General features: G+C 35.1%; 1 long non-coding RNA gene and 1 pseudogene across 1 annotated transcript; one reads left to right on the plus strand and one right to left on the minus strand.

Moving 5' to 3' along the window:
* The first annotated feature begins 477 nt into the window (after window positions 1-477).
* Window positions 478-1,772, plus strand: LOC149390380 (uncharacterized). The gene is made up of 3 exons (XR_016300357.1): window positions 478-552; window positions 967-1,032; window positions 1,719-1,772. It is a non-coding gene; the product is annotated as an uncharacterized LOC149390380 (long non-coding RNA).
* A 3,015-nt stretch (window positions 1,773-4,787) lies between these two features.
* LOC149390381 (very-long-chain aldehyde decarbonylase CER1-like) overlaps window positions 4,788-14,305 on the minus strand; it is a 124,117-nt pseudogene continuing 114,599 nt past the window's right edge.

The following is a 14,305-nucleotide window of genomic DNA, read 5'->3' on the forward strand; positions in this document are numbered from 1 at the left end:
ATATTATGTCTATACATGTGTGGATATAATATTATAACTTCTTTTACATACATAACATATTTTTTTTTATTTTGACATAATTCAAAATTTTCTTAAATGATTTTGTTTTCTCTTCTCCGATGTGTAATGTGAATGTACTTGATAGTTGTCAATAGTTGGTTTCTCAAACACTACTCTCAATAATATTTTTTCCTTGCTAGTTCGGTAAAAAAATGTTAGAGGAAATTACGGTGGTGTTGAAATGTTGACAAATTTATACACATATTCATACTGATTTGAGTTCTCAATTCTTCCGTGGCCATAAATATTTGACAAAAGTATACCTCTATACACACTAGCCTCATTATCAATAGGCCATGTTACACTTTGCATGATATATATATATATATATATATATATATATATATACATTGGTATATATATATCTATACACATTGGTATATATATATATATACATTGGTATATAAACGCATATAGAAAGTTTTCGACTAAACAAAGCTTCTCTCCATAATCTCTACTGTTTTTCTCTCTTTTCTACTGAAGTAAATATTGGTAAATACACTCACTTGCTTTTCCTTATTTATTTTGATATCATCTCATGCACGCTACTCAAGTGGCCACTATATACCACACTTTCTTTATCTCTCTCTTTCTATGTATTTGCATATAGTACTATATATCAACAATAATTTAGATAGCATATACATACATGTGTATATATATATATATACATATATATATATATATATTTGAATAAGAGTTATTTTGTAGTCTGTTTGTTTATATACACGATTTTTTTCTAAATTCAAAAGTATTTTATTTTTTTGGAACTATTTAGTTTAAATACTAAATTAATTCCATAAAGTTACAGACGTGTGATTTATAATTATATTACGTGGAATTATTTATAAAGTCATACATATTTTATAATTATGTTACTAATAACAAACCATACAATAATTATAGAAAATTTCGGGGCACATATATCGTGAGCGGTCGGAGGAGACTTTCACGTTATTAACATCTATCGAGGTAAGTAAACCTTACTTACTTGCATTAGTTAATAGATTTAATTTATGTATGATTATGTGTTTGTGTGAGTTATCTATTATATGCTTGATTGATTGATATATGTCATGATAGAATATTACATATGAAATTTAGGTCTCAAGCATAGCATATCATGATAAAGTGTTCAAAACTCATGAATCCAAAGTTTTTAAGGAATAAAGGAATAAAACACTCATAATGATATGAAAATGGTTTTCATAATGTAAAAGGTGTGTGTTTATGTCTGGAGGGCGCAATTGCAAGGGGAGCGGAGTACCGGCGTACCCACCGACTGAAAATGTTTTTAATGAAATGAATGACTATGCTAGGGAAGGTCCCTTATTTTCCTATTCATGATGGGGACAATGAGCCCGTTTCGACGGGAGTATTGAGTGGTGTACGATTTCATGGTTTAATTCGTACTCTTCTCCCTCTAGCATAGAACAATGGATCCAATAAAGGTTTAACAGGTTCTTTAACCACGGTTCATTGGTACCAAAAGCGTAGGCACACACCGAGCGCTCGAATCAAAGAGAAAGATTTAAATAAACGCAATGAAAAAAAATTAGAGTTATCGGTTTCATTTTTTGTCATGTCATCATTCACGTGCATGAGGTTTACTTACTGAGCTTTATAGCTCACCCCTTTTTCCCTAACTCTTTTTTCAGGAGACGAGTAGTTGGGTACCAAACGAAGACGATGAGACGACTTGCGACATGGCTAGTGGCAAATATAAATTTTGTTATCTATTTTAGTACTAATTATGACCTTCTAATCTAACTCTATGTTTTAAATTTCCGCACTCACTCTACTATGTTTGAGAATGTATAATTATTGTCCTTTTATTTTCTAGACTTCTAATAGTTGAATATTAGCATTTTGAAATAAATAAATAAATAAATAAGTATTATGTTTTTTTTTTTAAATTATGATTTTGAATTTTAAACGGTATTTTAAGTTTCATTAAAATATTAAATAAAAGTACGCGCTACAATTCCGTAAAATGAAATTCAATCCTTAAGGCCCAAATCTATCTTATGTCCTAATGAACAAAATTCCCCTTTAGACAATCTTCGTAAAATTCGTCTAGTTCAACACTTGAACTTGTTTTGACTTAGCTACTAGTTTAACAAATCCTACTCTAATGACTTGTGGTAGTGACCTCATGGATCCAAATGAACAAAGCTTGAGCTAGTATACTTGGACACAAAAGTTCACAAACTTTTTCCAAGTTCTAGCTTAATGTTTAACTGACTCCAATAAAGAGTTGACACTGAAAATCTCTCGATTCAAATGAATAAATTTCTACTCAAAATTCTAGTTAATTGTGATGAGTGGATCCATTGAATATTATCTATGTTTACCCTTCATGAATATCATCAACTAGATGAGATTTATAACATTAGCATTTTACCCTTCTAGTTGTTATTTCCTCAACTCCTTTGTCATTTGTGAATAAGTTAGAAACAATGTATTGACAATGAACTAACAAGTCACATTGATTCATCCTAAAGATTCATGACTCAATTTGGACACTGGCCAATTCATTTATTCACATTCCAAGGAACAAAGCATGAGGTGATATACATTGCATTTAAGCAATCTTGTACATGAATTCCATATCTATGAGATCTTCAGAAAGTTGTTCATGACATCTTCATAACTTAGTACTTCATCAATAGGTCTAGTCTATATCACATAGTGAATCTAGAACTCTGACTTTCTCAAATGAGAGTATGTTTGCTATGAAGTGACATGTCTTATTTCAGGATTGAGGTAAGCATGATGCAATTCATACATAGAGACTTTGAGACAGAAAAGGTTAAAGGTTTGTTCTTACATTGTCTATAGAAGTGCACTTGTCAATTCAGTATCTTCATAAGATACCTAGGAAGAACTATAGAGTCTCCAACTCTCTATGTCTCATAATCAGACATTATAGGTTCTCCTATCAATCATACTGAGATCAATAGCCATTTGATCCTTAGATTGTGAATATACTGTTTTAAGCAAACCATGAAGACTTGTTCATGCAAATATGTATTTGACTCTTCATTGGTTGTTAGGTTTTCTTAAGGACTAAAGACAAAGCTTTATCATAAAGCTTCAAACAAACACAGAAGAATGAATGAAAGTTTCAACTCTTTATTAATTATTTAGCAGTTACAAGCAAGAGCCTTTGTGAGACTTTATTATACCAAATTCATATAAGCAACAACTACTACTCTTCTCGTGGGCATCAATGCCAACAACTCGGCCCAAGGATAGTTTGCGATCCATCAACCGTCGAAGCGTGCAAAACAACTCGGCGGCTGGTCACGCAAACAGAAATCCAACCTGTTTACGATCTTTAGTCATTCCCTGATCCTTGAACAAGTCGTTGGGCTTCTATAACCGCTCAGTGGGATTACTTATCCCGTCATAGTACGAGAAGTCCAACCTTCTTTGTCGAGACTCCCTGGGATTCGATTAGAAGTATTTAATATGCTCGACCAACTACTCTTCACCCTTTCCTTTAAATATAAATCTCCCCGAAAACACTCTCTAATCCCCCGATTCTACCATTTAATTTGAAAATCCTAATTTAGGGTTCCTTTTCTATCTTTCAGCTCCAATCCTCTAATCCAGCCAACTTCTAACTCCAGTGCTGCCATTTCGACCACAACCGCCGCCCCTTGCTCTGCTGCCTCGTAACTCTCCACCGTCGCTGCCCCTCGACCCACGTCCGAGTCCTCCATTCTAAGTCCCGCAAGAATCGTAGAGGGTGGAATGAAAACCTAGAGTCGCATCGTATTGTCCATAGCCTTAGGTGTCACCTCGCTCGTCGCCTTGGTTGATCATCATAGCTGAGACTTTGTACCCCTACCGCTGTCCTCTGACAGACGGGATCTTCAAATCACTGGAAATCACGAGCGGACAACGCGATTTCCTTCCACGTTGGTGCCGCGTTCTCGAGCATAGATGCTGCATGTCCCAACGTTCCATCGTTTAGACCGATTCCAACGACTTCCATCTTCTTCGCTCGCGGTTTTTCCAGATTCGCATTAATTGCTTCAACTCGTTTTTTTCCAAATTCTCTTGGTGGGTTCAGAGCTCCTCTGTGAACGCCTTACAAGCAACCGCCTAAGCTCCTCCGCTACCGCCGCGTTCTTCGCTGCTTGAGCTTCTGTTGCTGCCGCGTTCGTTGCCGCTTGTGCCTCCATATACTGCCTCATTTCTGCCATAAACTCCTCCATCGTTACTCTTGTCTCAAGATTTTGCTCAAATACCAAAATTGATACGCCCTGGACTCTGATCTCGTGATGGGAGCCGCGTTTTCAGAGCATGCGAGTGATGTGCATGTGATATGTGCGTGAATAGTGTTTATGCGCTTATTCTTTCACCAAAAACTTAGTCTTTTCTCTTTTGACATCAATACTTCCGCGGAATTCCACGTTTTCAAATTACGTTGACATCAATACCATTTATTATCCTAATATTTTAATCTGAAAAAAAAGCTTGTGGTTGTTATCATGGCTTATTCTTTTTAAATTATTTGAAAGAAAAACTAATGCAAACAATATGATCGTATTGCAAAAGTTCAAATCACTGAAATCCATCAAGCCAGGTTTTAATTTAGTTATTTCACTGTACACATATAAATAAATCGACAAGATACGTGTCACTAATCCATAACACATGATTATTAGTTTTGCCAAGCTATTCTTTAACTGATCATTATATATATAATGATATATTTATGAAGTAGAGTTTGGTAGAGGCTTGAAACCATGGCGCAGAGTTGATTCCCAGACTCTGTTGAAATGGAAGGAATCGGAACTGTTGATCATCTCATTCCCACGTTCATTCTCACACTCCAACCTTCTAAAGCATGCACTATTCCCGCTACACGGCTAGCACTCGGTAACCGATTCTACAATAATATCACTCATTTCAGGCAAGTATATATGTAGTGAAGAGGATTTGAGTCAAGGCGAAGCAAAAATATAAAGTAAAAACAAGAATTATAAGTTTCTGACAAAACATAATAATTAACATTTTGAAAATCTGTATATCAGGCATCTAGTAATAGAATAATGGCCTTTTATATATGTAAACATTCATTAGAATTAGTTGGTTAATTGATAACTGTTTAAAATTTCAACTCCTGAGAACATTAGGAAAGTGACTGATAAATATATGTTAAGACCCTATTGGGCTATTTCAATTAAAAACAATAATTTCTTAAAGTCAGAGGAAATTTGTTTCAATCGAAGTTGATTTATATTTCAAATTTAACAAATCCATCAAAATTTGAAGATTTGTTATATATCTAACCATTTCTAAATTACAAGATCATTTGTAAATTACAAGTAAATAGTCATTATGATGTGATGATGTGTGTTTATATTTTTTTAGTATTTCATTTGTGCTTATGAGTCTAATGATTTATTTATAATTATTAATGATTATTTATAATTATTAACGTTATTTTTTATTTTGTTAATAAAATCTCATGACTAATTACATAAATTTTATCAAAAATTGATTATATAGCGAAACTCGAGTTTTCATATGGCTATATATATCTAGCAAGCCATATTTTAATGTGTTATCTTTCTAGTAGTTTATGAAATTGTTAAACACTCTCATATATTTAGTATGAATTAGGTCTTTTTTTTTTTTGAGATAGTAGCTCTTACACTTGTTGGATGGTCATATTTGGCCCTTAATTCTTCTTTTTAGGCATTAATCCTCTTAAACGACTGGACTTGGGCAACTATATATAACACCTATTTTTTCGTACTTCAACAAAATATTATATATATATATATATCTATATATATATATATATCTATATATATATATATATATATATCATAGACATAATTAATTGGAATACGTATTTGTGTAGTACCCCTTATTATTTCCTGAAAGTTTGTTTCATAAAAATTAATATACCTGTAAAACTGTGTAATAAAAAGCCTCATTTTATTAGCATATATTTTGTGTAAATTGACCGATACTGTTAAAAATAATACTTATAATTGTTAAAAGTTTAAAACATATATTTTTTGTTGTTGACAAATATCAACAAAAACTTCATAGGGACTAAAAATGCAAAAAGTTTTTACGTTGTAAATGGTTATTTTTCTTGATATTTTTTTTTATGCTTTTAACTTTTTTTTTAGAAATTATTCACTGTTTTGGGCTCTCTATTTAACTCTATATATTGTTTAAAATTTTATTTATAAAAAAAATAAGTATTCACCGTTTAATAAAAATACTGTTTTTAAAAAATTTAAAATAATCAATATTTTGAAAATATTATACTTAGAAAACATTAGTTATGTAATTTCCCCAATAAATTACGAATCAAAGTGCGGTTCTCTTACAAGTTAAAAGACTACTGGTGATAAACAAGAAGTTATAAAGTTTAAACTTATAAATGATCCTGTATTTCTGTAGTCCTTCTAGTTTCTTTTTCCAAACTTTGTCTATTAACCACCTTCTTTCATTTTCAAGAATTTCTGGTATGACAAAGTTTTATTTTATTAACAAAATTTAGTCCACAAGATCCGTCGTAAATTAGATGATTAAAGAGTAAGTTAAATTTATTTTTAATTAATTAATTGACAGCAGTTTTTTTTTTATATATAAAATAGAACTTGAACTATTTTTTAAGAGGAGGGGAACTATTGGCCTAATTTCAACTTTAACTTTTTATTTAGTTATATATATATATATTTACTATCATTTTCTTTATTATTTACAATTTTATTATTCTACTATTTACATTGTTAAAAATCAAGCGGTATTTGTTGAAATTTTAAGATATTCATGAAAATAATATCTTCGAACGAGATACTTATGTAAACATGTATATATAATGGTTGTTTTCTTCAAAGAAAAACTTGTTAATTTTTTTAGAACGATGATAAATAATATTTTTTTCAAATTAAAAAAATTAAAGCGTCACTAATGCATACCTCACAAGCATGTATGTTCTCGAGAGACTTGGGAGCCAACATGGCTGGGGCATCGTGATAAAGGCAGTCCACGCAATTTCTTCAGTGGGAATTGAGAAAACGGAACAAATAGTGTTCCTTTTGATGCTTTTAATTGTTCCTCCTCGGTCACTCCATCTCCAACTATCCAAATCTGCATAAAGTTTTGATTATTATTATCTATACACGTAAAATTAGTTAAGTTATTGAAGAATTTGTTGCAATTAACTAATTTGTTAGTTTATTTTAAAATTATAGTAAGTTTAAAATACCAACGGTATACTTCGGTTATACCACTAAATACCGATTTATTGTCGGTATTTTTTTTTTAATTTTAACTACAATAAATTACATTTTTACTATGGTCGTGGACTATGTTTAAAATTATTATTACATGCCCAATTAATTGCATTCAAGCATTCACTTGTATATACGATCTTATTTTGTGCACGCGTACATAAGTGACCAAAATTCTTTATGCATATGTGTGTACGATATTCATTGTGGACACAATTTTTTTTTTGCTTTTACTTTATAAATAAATACATAAAAAAATACAAATATCTATGTATATTTATTAGACATGTTTCTATATATTATATTCATTTTAAAAAATAAATATTATATTTATATATTTTTTTAAGATATTATTCGCTATATCCGTAGGTAAACAATATATCAGTTATATATCATCACTATTATCGGTAACCGCTATGTATACTTTTATAAGATACCAATCGATATATCAGTTAGCACTAGTCAATATATCGCTAAAATCATAACTTTTGTATCGATATCGGTATCTTAATCATTGATTATAGCCAAAATTTTATTTTATTAAGAAAATAATCAATTAGACCGAAGTAAATTAAATAACTAAAACAGTTAATTTAATTCAATTAATTTAATTTACTTCGCCATGGTGAACTGGTTTCTTAATAAAATTATATTTTAATTATTTTTTAAAAAGAATGTGGATTATAGGCCAAATTGTTCCTAAATTATTTCATACAAAAATGTCATTAATTTTACAAGTTGAAATATTAACTGACCTGATTTGAGTAACTTTTGGAGATAATCATATTACTTTTGAAATTATCCGGCAGAAAGTCTTTAAGCCTCATATATTCATCCTCAAATGCCGTAGTCACCTAAAGTACAGGAATTTAACATCAATGTCTCACGAGTCACGATATATATAATATGATCAACCTAGCAATTTTAGCCTTAAATTTGTTTGACTCTAATAGGCTTTTGGGAATATGTATTTCTTATTGCTCATTTCATTGCCGAGAGAAGCATGAATATATACATGATGGAGATCAAATTGATCCTTATCAACTTCTGGAAGATGACAACTTTCTATTCCTAGCTCTAATTGACAGCTCCTGCACTAATTGAAAGTACATAAAATCTCTAATTATCTCATAAGAATAAAAAATACACTAAATTACATATATGAGCAGATAACTTTAAAATCTCGTAGAAGACTAGTTTGACATTTTTCGCATTCCCCTCAAACTAAGTGATAGACATTTGTTAATCCAAGCACGGAAGTAAGCCTGTTGAAAATTGGACGTCAAAAAGTGCATACAATGTTTTCGCAATCCCCTCAAACTAGGTAATAGATATTTGTTAAGCCAAACACGGAGGTAAGCCTATTGAAAAATATACGTGAAAAATTGTATTCACTGTTTTCTTTTCTTGATCTCTCTGAGTGATGTTAAGATAAGTCAATCAATACTAGACAATTTACCAAACAAGAAACAAGGAATTAGTAACCCAGTTCCGCCAATCGTGCCTACAGCCGGAGAGATGATACTCGCGGTGGAAAGAGAACTTCACTAACTGATAGAATAAGTACAGTAGCGGATAACCCTGAATGATCACATTTTCCTAAACTCCAAGACTACCCTTGTGAATTCTAACTCAAGCTTCTCTTGTGTTTAAACTCCCCTTACTTTCCACTTAGATCACTCACCAAGTGATTGATCAATGCTGATAAAAGTGCATGAACCAGCCACGATGTTATTTGTTCTTGTTAGAACCCTCTGCTATCTGTAGTGGATAAGTTAGGTCAGGGGTTACTGGAGAGGCATAAATCAACTCTTGGATTCGAACCAAGAGTAGAAGCATCGGGAGTCACGTCCCAAGTCATCTTTATAAAATCCTTAACGAGAACAAAAGAGAAACGTTAATTCTATCGGGGTTTATCTTGAGATGCTCTCCTGTAGTAGAATAAATGTGTACTAAATGTGTTGTAGAGTACACGAACCTTAATTGAAAGGTTGTCACTGGTACCCATAAGTCCTTGAGTTGTGTGTGGCAGACCAATGCGGTCTGTATGGCGATGAGTACTCGAAACCAAGGATCGAAATACCGTTACCGTTACCGTTCCGAGCCTTCGAATTTACTGGTAACCCCCCGTACCGTAAAGGAATACCGGGGGAAGCGAGAAAAAAAAAGGAAACCGGTACCGTTGAACTTACCGTTACCGTAGAGGAATACCGTTAAATACCGTATTTACCGAGGGAAATTCAGAAAAGAAATATACAAAAAAACATACAAAGTACGTAGGATAAAATTCATAAAATTAAAAATAGTGTAGAATATTTCAACACAATACGAAATTACAAACACAACAAAAAGTAAGTTTAATAACCAAAATGATAAAGTTCAACACAATCCACCAAATACTATTGTTCAACAAATTCAACATAGGAGGGATACAAATGACTACTCAAAGCGACCGTATGCAGCGGTCATACAGTAATCATACCAAGTCATATAATGAGCATATGCACTAAAGTACTTGTTCAAGTGATAGTCGTACTCATAGTGAGATGAACCAACAAACATGGAGTGGAGGGGATAACCTGGAACTGGTTGCACTGTTTCGGGAGCGTAACTTGATGCATAGGAGTCCTGGTAGTTGTAACTGGAAGATCTGTCATCATAAGATGACTCTGTGCCTTGAGGACCAATTGTTACCGATCCGAAGTTGTAGGACAAGTCATCAACGTCATTGCTAGACGTAAATGACATGGCATCATTCATACCTCCGCCCTGACCTCCGCGCACGTATCCTGAATCAAAAAAGACAGGGTGATGAAGACGATCGAAATCTTCTTGCGATGGTGCGTATCCGAGTTGAGCACCGCCGACATCACCAAATGAGGTGCCTCCAGCAGTAAAGGATCCCCCAGACCGATAGGAACCTCCATCACCTCCCCCTGATCCACCATCACCTGCACCTCCACCTGCTCCGCTTGATCTACGGCTTGAACCTCCGCCATCTGAATCCGAACTGTCTCCGGATCCGCGTTGAGGTTGGACGTCCTCGTTCAGCACTCAATCCGGATCAACTCCATGCTCTCGAGCCGCTTCAGCTACTGCCGGATCCGGGTTCTGGTTGACGTCGTCCATGTGAACTTCGTCAATCCAGCGGAGCATTTCGTCGTCTCCCTCATTGTCATTCCCCGAGCGTTCGAAAGCTCATTTGATGATATCCAAAGGATCCATCGGGTTGAGGTTGTTGTCGTGAATCGGAGTTGCTTCACGGAGCTGCAACTTCATGTTGTACGAGCAGAAAACAAGCTTCTCGAGTCTGCTGTACACTAGACGGTTCCTTTGTTTTGTGTGGACGAGGGCAAATGTACTCCAATTCCTCTCACAAGCGGAGGCGGATGAAGTTTGTGACAAAATTCGAATGGCCAACGTCTGTAAAGTCGGGGTCCAATTTCCGTAAAGCGCCCACCACTCACCTGCAATCATGTGAAATAAATCATATCATGTAATTTCTTACCATTCCATGACATAGTTAATGCATACAATTCATCTCACAAGCTTACTTGCACAAAGGGTGCCTCGTGCCGAAACATCACTTCTTTGTGAGAAGTCCCCTCGAGCGTCTCAAAATGCGATTAACTGTAATTAGAAAATCAAATCAGACTCATATATTCAGAATGTGATATAACTTGTAACAATTTATAGTTTTATACCTCTCTCCCAAGAGTTGACCTATCAAGATCCGGATGCAAGAAGTCGAAAACCTTTGTGACAGCGGCCATGTGAGTATTGTTCATGGTTATATCGGGGTTAAACAATAACTTTGGATTTAGGAAGAAAGCTGCAATGTGTAGTGGATGTTCCATTTGAGTACTCCATCTGTGGTTAACGATGTCGACACCCCATTTCTTCCCACTCATCGCTTCCAACTTCTTTTTCATCTCGTGGAAGACGTAGAATAGTAATCCCATCGTGGGATGCACCTCAGAGTCCACTAATCGAAGAGTAGTGTACATCGGCTCGAATATGGCACATACTTCGTCCACCAAATGCCAGAATCTGGGATTTAAACATGTCTCGGATATGGATGTACCTGTAGGAGTTGCACTCAATGTGGAATCATCCCACCATTGACTACTAAACATCGTCCTCAACACAGCTCTCTTCTCTCGGAGACTTCTGAGAGCTAGATAGTTCGTGGCAAATCTTGTTGCGTCGGGACGGATGATTTCACCTGGGGATGTCTCCCGTAACTTGGACAACACAGTGCCGTGGTTGTAGATGAACTTAGTCGCATCCCTCGCAGCTTTGATAGTTTGCTTAACACTATCTCTCTTCCCAATATCTTCAAACATCAGATCTAGACAATGTGCGGCGCAAGGTGTCCAGTACACATGGTACTTGCGTTGTAATTTCAACCCGGCACTCCTGTAGTTCGAACCGTTGTCGATCACAACTTGGACGACATTCTGTTTTCCGATTTCTTTGAGCGCTGACCTCAATATTCCATAGATGTACTCCCCTGTTTTCGTATGGTTTGATGCATCAACGGACTTTAAGAACACCGTCGCACCAGCACAATAAACCATAATGTTTATGATGCTCAGTCTGATCGGCCCCGTCCAACCATCAGTGAGTATGGTGCAGCCGTATTTTACCCACCGCTTCTTTTGTTCTTCAAGGTAGTTCTCCGCGTCTGTAACCTCCATATCGAGGTACTTGTCATACGGAGTTGGTATAGGAACGCCTGGACCTGCAATATGCCAATATACATCATGTTAACGTTTCAAGAACACATGCGATTCGACAATATGAAAATAAAATTACTTATCACGAATTGAGGATTACCCAGGTCTTGAGCGGACGCTATCATGTTTTTGAACTCATGCGAGGAGGCCTTACTCGCCGGCACATGTTGGTGAACAAAGAATTTTGTTATGTGTCTTCCGAGCCACGTTTGTTGTCAATGGTGCCCACAAGAAGAGTAGTAGTGTCTATTTATGTACATTTGATGTCATATAGTCTTACGAAGACTCTTGCTTGTAATTGCTTATTCATTAATAATAAAGTTGAAACGTTCATTCAATCTTCCTTGTCTGAAGCTTTATGATAAAACCATAGTCTTTTAGTCCATAAACAAACTTAACAACTTACGAAGACACAAATGTAGATTTGCATGAACAAACTCTTCGTAGTTTGCTTAAAACGATATATTCGCAATCTTAGTGTCAAAGGACTATTGACCTCAGTATGATTGTTAGAAGAATCTATGATGTCTGGTTATGAGGCATTGAGAGTTGGGAACTCTATAGTTCTTCTAGGTATCTTCCGAAGGTACTGAATTGACCAGTGCACTTCTAGAGACAATATAAGAACAAACCATTTAACCTCTTATGTCTCGAAGTCACTATGTATGAATTGCGTCATGCTTACCTTAATCCTGAAATGAGACATGGCGTTTCACACCTTAGTATTCTCATTTGAGAAAGTCAAAGTTCGGACTCACTATGTGATTCCGAACAAGGCCTATTGGTGAAGTACTAAGTTGTGAGTCTGTCATGAGTAACTTTGTGAAGTTCTCATAGATATGGAATTCATGTACAAGATTGCTGAAATGCAATGTATGTCACCTCATGCTTTGTTCCTTGGAGTGTGAATAAATGAACTGGCCAGTGTCCAAATTGAGTCCTGACTCTTTTGGATGAAACAATGTGACTTGTTAGCTCCTCGTCGATACATTGTTTCTAACTTATTCACAAGCGACAAAGGAGTTGAGGAAATAACAGCTAGAAGGGTAAAATGGTAATTTAGTAAATCCCGATTAGCTGATGACATTCATGAAGGGTAAACATAGATAATATTCAGTGGATCCGCTCATCATAATTAGGTCGAATTCTTGAGTAGAAAACAAATTCATTTGAACCGAGAGATTTTCAGTGTCAGCTCTTTAGTGGAGTCAGTTGGCATTAAGCTAAACTTGGAAAAGGTTTGTGAACTTTTGAGTCCAAGTGTTTAGCTCAAGCTTTGTTCATTTGGGTCCATGGGGTCACTGTCACGAATCACATCGATAGGAATTGTTAAACTGGAAGCTAAGTCAAAACAAGAACGAAAATTGTCGAAAGGGTATTTTTGTCTTTTGAGACATAAGGATGAAATGGATGTCAATAAATTTTGACCAAGTTCATTTGATGACTTAATATCACTCGGCCATAACTTGATTATTGGGCCTTGTGAATTAATTTCATTTCATAAGAATTTCATTGAAAATTCTTAATGAGCTTTTCTCATGTTGCCATGAACAAATGAAGAAGCTTCTAGAAGCTCCTTCTAGATGAGAGATGGGCGCCCAAAATACCAAAGAGAAAGAGATTATTTTGTGCATAAATGTATTTAGATACTTGCCAAAAGAAAAAGAGGAAACAAATTTCCTCCAAGAGGAAAGTGGGAATCGGCCAAGTGAGAGACAAGGCAAGGCCTTGAACAAAATTGGAAACAAATCAAGGCTTCTAGAAGCCTTGAGTTGGCCGAGTGTCTCAAATGGAAAAAAGAGGAAATTGCTCATGAATATGTGATATTCTATAGAAGAGGAAACTACCTTATTGAAGGTGAGACCTCTCCTATAAATAGGAGCCTAATTTCCTCACATTTCATTCATCCAAGTTTAAGAGATTTGAGAGATTCTCTCTCTAGAACTTGGCCGAAAATCCTCTCTCTCTCTAGTTTATTTTCGATATTTTCTTGTCTTGGCACCTAGGTCCTCACTCGACCTAGTGTTTAGCTCTGCGACTTCGAGACTCGTTCTTAAGTCGTAGCGTTTAAAATTGCCCACTCACTGATTCCTTCTTTTCGAGTGATTTAGTGATAGAAACTTTCGTGGTTGCTCGAGGTGCCGAGGAAAGAAAGAGAGACGTGCTGCGAGGGGAGATGAGCGTTGCGAACTTTCCAAAAGCTTCTTCAAAGTTCAAGCTTCAAGAAAGGTT

Source organism: Urtica dioica, chromosome 7 (genome assembly GCF_054948205.1).
Source record: "Urtica dioica subsp. dioica isolate 48M chromosome 7, U.dioica_male_clone48M_v1_H2, whole genome shotgun sequence".
Lineage (NCBI taxonomy): Eukaryota > Viridiplantae > Streptophyta > Magnoliopsida > Rosales > Urticaceae > Urtica > Urtica dioica.